Source organism: Siniperca chuatsi, linkage group LG4, assembly GCF_020085105.1.
Source record: "Siniperca chuatsi isolate FFG_IHB_CAS linkage group LG4, ASM2008510v1, whole genome shotgun sequence".
NCBI classification, from domain to species: domain Eukaryota; kingdom Metazoa; phylum Chordata; class Actinopteri; order Centrarchiformes; family Sinipercidae; genus Siniperca; species Siniperca chuatsi.
Genome location: NC_058045.1, coordinates 17,340,140 through 17,349,045, shown reverse-complemented (window position 1 = coordinate 17,349,045; position 8,906 = coordinate 17,340,140). Strand labels below are relative to the sequence as shown.

General features: G+C 37.3%; 1 long non-coding RNA gene across 1 annotated transcript; it reads right to left on the bottom strand.

Moving 5' to 3' along the window:
• Positions 1–398: 398 nt before the first annotated feature.
• LOC122875355 lies at positions 399–2,169 on the bottom strand. The gene is made up of 2 exons (XR_006377810.1): positions 1,771–2,169; positions 399–620 (listed from the first exon to the last, which is right to left on the bottom strand). It is a non-coding gene; the product is annotated as an uncharacterized LOC122875355 (long non-coding RNA).
• Positions 2,170–8,906: the final 6,737 nt, after the last annotated feature.

Genomic DNA, 8,906 nt, shown 5'->3' with positions numbered 1-8,906 from the left:
ACTCTTTAAAGACTAATTTCTCATTTTGTCATCGTTTCACCCCAGAGACAGAGATGAGCAGCAGGTAAACTGCCCCTTTCAGAGCACACATTCCACTAGGCAAACAAGTTTTAGTTTTAAATGTACAAAGTTCCCTCTGAGGATTGATCCTCAGGACATTGTCCGCACTCCCTCGTCTCCTTGTAGAGAAACAAATGGTCAAAGACAGTCTTGAGCCAAACTACACAAAGGAGGGCTCCCCACGGGATCACAGGACTATTATTGTTTTTATATTTTTGTACTATTCCGCAGGTAACAATAAATCTATAAAACCAAAGGGATACCTGAAAAGTTAAATGAAAAAACAAGTCCATATATGTCGACCTGAAAGACAGAGAAATAAGGCAACGGAGACGAGAGGAGGACTAGAGACACAGAAGCATTTTTCACAACCAGCTGCTCAGGTACAGTACATTAGACAATCTGGAGAAGAGGGCTTGGCGACCCGTGTCCCCCACCTTTCAAATCCCATCTCCCTCAATGAAATCAGGTGTCAAAGTTTGCAGAGGATGTAGTGAAAACAAGCCAAACTCGATCATGGCTGGAGCTGTCACAGCTGTTGAGAGGGCTGATAAAATAACCTAATAAAGAAGAGAGAGTTGTCTTCAGCTCAGTATTGCCATTGTGTACAGCAGTGCAGAAACATTTTACAATGGCATCCGTGCATGAGATTGTGAAAGAGTAAACTTGCTTAACATTTTAAAGCATAGCAGTAAATCTGCGTGGTGTGTGTTGAACAATTTGGGAAGCAGCATGGAAAGTGTATTATATTTTATAGAATACCGATAGAAAATGCTTGTTTTGATACCAATGTTTCAAACCGATTATAATGGAAAATTCTAAAGCATTTGAAAGATACCAGCTTGATTTTAAATCAAAGGAAAGTAAGTGCTCTCCAATAAACAGTGATACATTGAATTATTACAGAGAGACAAAAGCAATTTGTAGTAATTAATCCTTAAGATTCCAGAAAACCATCTGCAGTTATATGATCTGATGATTGAAACATGCTACTTTTATCAAGTGTTCCAGTGATCTAAAAACTGCAGGAGCTTTCCTTACTTCCCTGATGTCAGTAGGACTGCAAAGATCATAACTAAGGCTGGGGACCCTCCTGAGAAAATTAGTTTTCCTGCAATTTATAAACCACAGTCTCTAATTCTGAAGTGGCAATGTATTTATTGCAGAGTACTTCCATCTGTTCATTCTGAAACCATTACTTCAAAAAATCTTGAATGAGCAATTGTCGTAACTATAGTAATAAGAGTTCTGTGCTATTTGCCATATATAAACATATATCAGTTACTCTGACAACAAGCACTGATGGCACATGAACATGTTTGCCATAATCACAAACACTATTCCAAAATCCTATTTTTGTCACCCTCATTTTAAGGCTTGATTTACTCACTAAAATCTCTCTAAACATAATCTTCACACTGTCCAGCTGCTAAAATTCAGAGAAGAGAGGAGTTGATAAAAATGTCGATATGTTCATCTAGGTGGCTTTCAGTTATTACCATTTATAGTAATTAGCTTTACCCTCTGATTGATGGAGGTTATAACTGCAGCCAGAGGAAGACCTCCACTCCAGGGGGCAGTAAAAACAAAAAATAGAAGTTTTTTTACTGCTATTGAACATTAGCAGTAAAGAAGCAAATACAATAATTCAACCTGTTCTCACTCCTAACTCGTCAAATACGGCCGCTTGGTCAGTGGCTGTACACTTACCTATCAAAATATGATGCTGTAGGTACCGCTTAGATTCAGTTTTGCAGTGCAGGGCTCTGAAGTCAAGGTAGCAATAGTAAATATGCAACGTCCGGTTAGATTTTCAAAATAAAGCTTGCTAAGGAACATTTCATCACACATGGTTAACGAAACGGTCGCAGTTTGGTTAGGTTTAGGCACCAAAACTACTCGGTTAGGTTTAGGTTTACGTGGACTTTTCTCGCTCTTTATACTTACTCACCTGACTTCGACGGCACATCAAAACATTATGCTAGACAGGTGTGTCCAGGAACGAGGCTAAGGGGTACCCGTGGTGTCATAGTTTGATGAGTACGGCCATTGACAAAGCGACTGCATTTGACGTGTTGGGAATGAGACCGGGCTGAATATTTATCTTTCATCAAGTAATGGGTCTCTGTTAAAGAAAGGTTTTAAGTGGTGTTGGTGTATTAATAATAATAATGCAATTTACATGCATTTCTTTTTTTTGTTGTTGTTAGACTACTATTAATTTGGAAAGCCCAAAAACCAATTCCATTACAATATGTAATTCGCTAGATTGATATAAGTACAGCATATAAATGCAGGAAAAATGTAAAAAAATGTATAGTTCTTTATTTCTTTATGTATTCATAAGTGTGAGGAGAAATTTCCTATTTATCCGCTTTACTGTATGTTTGGCTAATTTGCTGTTTGGCTAATTTGCTGTTTGGCTAAGTTGATAGCACCCCTGGTGTTTTTCTAGCGGCTCTGAGCCACTGTTTTACTTTCATAGGACTCACGACAATAGTTCTTCTGAATCCCAGCAAAAGATGAATAAAGTACATCTACAATGGCTGTTTAAGTTGCTTTATTACGTGGAGGCTGTACAACAGTGTATTTGGTCCCTAGTTACACAACCGGGGCTGTATTTGTCTAGCAAAAGGATATTTTGTGCATGTGTGTACATTTGTTTACATGTTACATGTGTTGTCTGCTGATTTCACTGGGGATAACAATGTTAGCGTTGCAGATACTGAGTCTTTTCATGTGATTTAAAAGTTGTTTTAATTACTTGATATGTTACCAGTTGAACCGGCTTTGTTTTGGATCACACTGCCTTGCTCGTCAGGACATGCCCCAGTCCGCTTCTGATTGGCTAGTAGTCCTTACCTAGTTACTGCGCATGTGAAACTCCCAACAAAGATCAAATAAAAGTGAGATGCCTCACTCGGTAGCTGAAACAGAGCTTTCAAGACACAGGGTGAAAATAGGTGCTGCAGCAATGTGCAGTATGACAAAAAATATGGTGTTTTTTGAAAATTAAACCATGTAAACCTATTCTGGTACAACCCCAAAATAAAATTATGAACATGAAAATTAGTATAATATGACCACTTTAAATTTGACTAACTAAAGACCGTCCTCTATTGGCTCAACTAAGCCTGAGCTTAGTACGTCATACTTGAATTCACACCCATATCCAGAGGACAGGTCCTGTATTAGTTTTACTGCTAAACTTTGAAAGTTGTACCATCTTGTCAGCCATTGTTTTCTGGAAAATAGGGCCAGCCTCTCATAAATTCACCAGAGATAATGGATTGCACTGCAATGTGTCATCCACTGTCATTTTCCTTTTTGAATGTGTGCTCCTCTGTCCCTCTGTCGTGACACAGTACACTAGTCACATGTGACACAACAAATATCATATATCACCTGTCACCTCAATGTATGAAAAGCAAAGGACAGGGATTGATAGATAATTATTGATTCCTTCACAATGCCTTCACATGAAATTTGATGTAATTTAATATATCCATTGTCAAATGGCCAATTGCCTGTGAATTATATACGTTTGCAGTTATTAGTTTTGAATGGCATCACTTATCATACCCACTTATTTTTTTGTGTGCTGCAGTGCTGACATTTAGTCTATAATGCACAAAATGTGCTCTTGATATCAATATCAACAATATGGCAGCAATTAACTGATAAAAAGTGTAATATTATCCTCTATTTATTACCCTCTATGCAATCAATTTCCATGTGATCTCCTGTATAGACATAAAGTATAGACAAAATATTTTAATAATTTAATTCTTCTAGTAACTCATTTGTTAATTTTACCTTATATTCTGGCCTCAATCTAGAATATCCAGAATGTCAGAAATGGCAAACATGATCCCTTTCAAATTATAATACAACATTGACGTAATTCATGTGATGAGCTGTCTATGAGGCACATCTAATTCTGGCTCGTCTTTAACTGCCCTCCATCTATTACGTTATAATCTGATATTTGTTCATAAATTAGACCCAAGCGGTGCCATTAATTATGGGCTAAGATCAATTGTTGAACTGTTATTTTAGACTAGACTAGTCTGACTTCAGCAGTAGAGGGTTGGGCATAGTGAGGGATAGGCAGAGGATGACACCACAAGGCCATAAAGAGTTGTGTCTTCCCCATTAATCAATGCCTTCCACACAATTTGCTGTCTGTGAATTGGGACTGACCTGTCTCAAGGGTCACTTTCCAATTTTTGGCTGCAGTCAGCCCACATCATGCTGAGCTCTGTGCTTATGTCCAATGTTCCTTTTGAGTGATTCCATCTTTAAGATCATGGCTGCCACGTTCCTCTCTGTGAGGATGATATCGTCACTGAAGGAACTCCTACACAACAGCGCTGGGGATTTAAATAGGTTATTGACCACTGCTAATGGTGGCTGGATAGGTATAGGATGATTGTGTGTACCTTTTATGGTTTTGTTCATTCATGTGCAGCACCTATTCCAATGCAAAATGCTTAAGGAAAATGCAGTATACGGTTCAATATTGTCGCAGACCATCTGAAGACAGCTGCTGGCAGTGGTGTAGTGGTGTACTCTTAATTTACACCCCAATTTTTTTTAAAACAGCCCGTCCAGCAAAGGATAAACGCCCTGTGTTATAAACAATGACAGACTACTCTTGCATATTTACTTCACCCAAAAATCAGTCAATAGTATTTGCACATTGTCACTTAACTTCAGTTCAATTAAATTTTATCTGTATAGCACCAAATCATAACAGAAGTTATCTCATTGCGCTTTTCATATAGAGCAGGTCTACACCGTTCTCTTTATAATATTATTTACAGAGACCCAATAATTCCCACCACGAGCAAGCACTTGGCGACAGTGGCAAGCAGAAACCTCGACCCCAGACTTCCTTTTAGAAATGTTTTAATATAAAATACTATATATTTATACTATGGCTTGGCTAAATACTTGATAGTTATTAGTTATTGAGAGATGTGCATTCATATTGCCCAATATGCCCAGCTAATCAAATTTTTTAATAAATACTTAGTAAATAAATACTGTATCCTAATAGTCAATGTCAATCCATTGCTTTTCATCTTACATTAGTTGTAACTAAACCTTGACTGAGAAAGATAATCATTGTCTTGTTTTAAAATGATGTGTGCCTATGAGGAGTCACGCCCATATATTGCCTGGACTGGTCCCCGCAGAGGTTGTTGCTGAAAATCACAAGTTTAATTTTGTGCATGCGCATATGTACGCATGTTCACACACGATGCAGTTATCTTTTCTGAGCTGCAGTTTATAAACACTGTTGCCTGTGAGCGTTTATCAAACACAACAAATACTTTCACTTTCACTTTTGTCAGGCACAAAGTCACAGAACACATCCCTGGAAATGGCTGGCAAGGAAGCACGAGACAGACAGACCAAGAGATGCACTGCACAGCTAATGCTAGCAAGACAGACAGACTAGAGAGAGACACACTGCAAGCTAGCACATCAACTGAACATTACTGTTATTTGCTAACAAACTTGTAGAGGAGAGAACACAGGTTTAACTGATTGCAATTCCCGCAATTAACTCTCATGGTATGTTTTTTCTATTTTCGTGACCAGAAGAATAGTTCCGCTCTACATGCCCCCTCCAATCGCCTAACGTAACTGTTTCCTGAGTAGGACACTTTTTAGCTAACATTCTATTAACATTTCCTTTAGCTATTAACATACATTATCGTGTAATGTTTTCAGTTAATTTAATCGTGTTAAATTATGGTCTAACTTCTAGGGTCAGGTTTCCTGCATCGGCCACGCCACCAAACTGTCGGCTCCTTTCCTCTCTTTCCAGTGGCGTGATCATAGAAAAAATATATGTAAAAAAACAGGCTTCTCATTTCTATCTGACAGCCGTTGATTTTGCCATCTGAAAAGACAGCTGTTGCTAGAAAGCTCATTAAGGATTACATTAGATCAATGAGTTGGTTGAAAACACTGTCTTTTTAATGTTTAAGCTGACCCGTTTTAAAACGGGAATCTTGTTAAACACTGTTATTGTTCTAACATAACCCTGTTTGGCTATTTAGCTTATTGTTCATTTTCACTTTTAATGTTAGAAAAGAAAAGGGTTTTAGAAGGAGGACTTGGCAAATGTATTGATATCTTGGGTAGCGTTGGCTGGAGTTTCTGGTAAACTTCCCCAAAATACAATAAAGTAAAGTAAAGAAATACTACACAGTAGTCTTGGTAAGCAGGGTTTTTTTTTTTTTTTCGCTCCCTGGCCTGGGAAGTGACTCGGTTACTACTGTAGGTAGTAAGCTAGTTAGCTGAACACGCTAATGATTGCAGCTTACGTTAGAGCAGATAAACAGCACAGTAAAAAGAAAGACATCACCCTCAAAACTCTTTAAATGCCAATTATTGTTCTTATTAAAGCCCCATGCACTCCACTTCGGGATGTGGAGAAAAAGCTTGACAGGCCTGCTGTGCCTAATTATGGCTGTTAAGCTATGACTGGACAATTGCTGTTCAGAGGAGAGGGGTTTAGCGAATGGAAGTTAAAGTAAGAGTACTCATAGTGCAGTAAAATAGTCCCTGTCAGTGTTTTACTATTATATCTGATGTTTCTGGATTAATATTACTGCTGCATTAATGTGTATGTTGCATTTTACTGCTGTAGATGTTTAAGGTTGTGGTCACTTTGTTGGGTAGTTTAATCTACATTAATGCATCATGGTCTATAAGATCATCTAAAAAGTCAACTGAGTTCAGAAAAACAGCCTGTTTTAAGCTTTGTGACAATGCATTTTCCACCTAATCCAAGAAGGTTTTTAATAATTTATTTAATTTAAAAAGTTGAAGAACTTCCTCAACCCATAAAGGAACACTTAGTTTTACAAATTTGGAGATACATGTTTTTTACTCATTCACTGGACAGGAAGTAGATGAAAAAAATCTAAAAAGTAACTAACTATGTAAAGTGTGTTTTTTTAACAGACATAAACAGTCTAAAGTCATTGCTTAATACTATGGGATGTTGAATTCTGGTGAATATAGTATCTTTGAGTGAAGGGCATGGTGCTACAATGTACATTTTGAGCTATTATTTGTATATAGTGGGTACTAGAATGGGGGCCAAAGGCAGCAGGGCTTGCGCTAGTCACCACCCACCCCTAGAACCCCCACACTTTTAAAATTGCTGCTCCACCCCTCGTGAATGGTCAGTTATTTGAGGGACAGCTCATATATCTGCTTTGTACTTAATTTATCTTACCTGTATTATAGTGTATTATATTTTGATTTGCTTAGTACTTCTATTCCTGTGTGCACTGACGTGATAGTGAGCAGCTGTAACAAAAGAGTTTCTCCTCGGGGATCAATAAAGTATTTCTGATTCTGATTCTGAAATCTACTTAAATAAAATTAACAAGCACACTACCACACATCAACTTTGGGAGCCAGTTATAATCTCATATATTTATTTGAACTTATTCAACCAAATCACCTCTATTGCATTCATCAGAAGAGCAGTATGAGGTACAGGTCCACTACGGCCTCTTGCCATTACATCCCTGGTGGTGGAGTCACCTGCCAGCTTGAAAAGACACAAAATTGCCCACAGGTTTCTTTTTCTCACCATCTCCCTTTTAACTGACAGTAAAGGTACAGAGATTCTCACGTTGATGGTAATTGGTTTGAATAAGGATGTGCACATTAATGGTAATGATGTTTTAAGATATTTTAATTTCATATGATGTGTAATTGAAACAAGGTGCTCCAGTGCTTGAGGGGTATTTAATTAAAAACCGTTACCTAAACCAGTCTGAAAACACTGATGAGGGAATTAATTATAAACATGAGTTTGCAAACACAAAGATTATTATTGTTTTGTAATTGATTTAATTAAATTACACACTTGTTGCTGTACCTATGGTTTGAAATAATGTGAATACATTTCCAGTGTAAGCAAAATGTGTCTACTCTAAATACTATGTTGCGTCCAGAAACAGAAACACAATACCCTATATGACTTAATGTACATCTCACTTGTTCACTCATTTCCAGACCAGTTCTGCCAACCTGTTCCACCTATAGGAGTACAAGCAGCAGTAGTTTAGACTAGTTTAGAAGTCATAGTCATAATTTTAACTTTTAAACTACTTGTAAGCAATAAATGTTACAGTTGCATTCTTTTGTATTTTATAGCTGCTGTTTTCTCTGTTTGTATTTGAGGATTTATATTTAAAACAGGTACTGCCTGTTAGCTACATCATAATGGTTACAAAAATAAACAAAATGAGTGTGACAAAATTGTCTTACACTAACCTTAAATTAGAAATACAACTCATGAAACTATCATTTATTTCCCTTACTGAACATGTATGAACTCATCATTTATTAAGTGTCATACACTTAACCATCAAGTGAGACTAGTAAGCATAATGTTAATTGTTTAAAGAAATCTTTACCTGTCCTAAGCTATCTTTGACTCCAATAAACGAGATACAGAATCGAAATGAGTTCAATAACACCCATGTTTATTGCTCAATTATGCAGCACCAAAACTAAGTGATCCTATTCCATTTTTTATTGTTGTTTCTTTTCTTTTGTACCTGCATCCCAACCCTCCTTTTTTATTTGCAAAAATAAAATTAGGCCTCAACTCCTTCCCTTTTCAAAGTTAACAGCAGGACAGTTTAGGAGGACGAGATGAGATGCAGCAAACATTATGAAGTCTGTACTTCTCCCAACTCCACAATGAGGGCACATTGTCTGTTTTTCCCTTCTCTTCTTAGAGAGCTTGGGCTGGGTCAGCAGCTATGCTTATGTGAACCTGTAACGCCTCATGAGACATGATA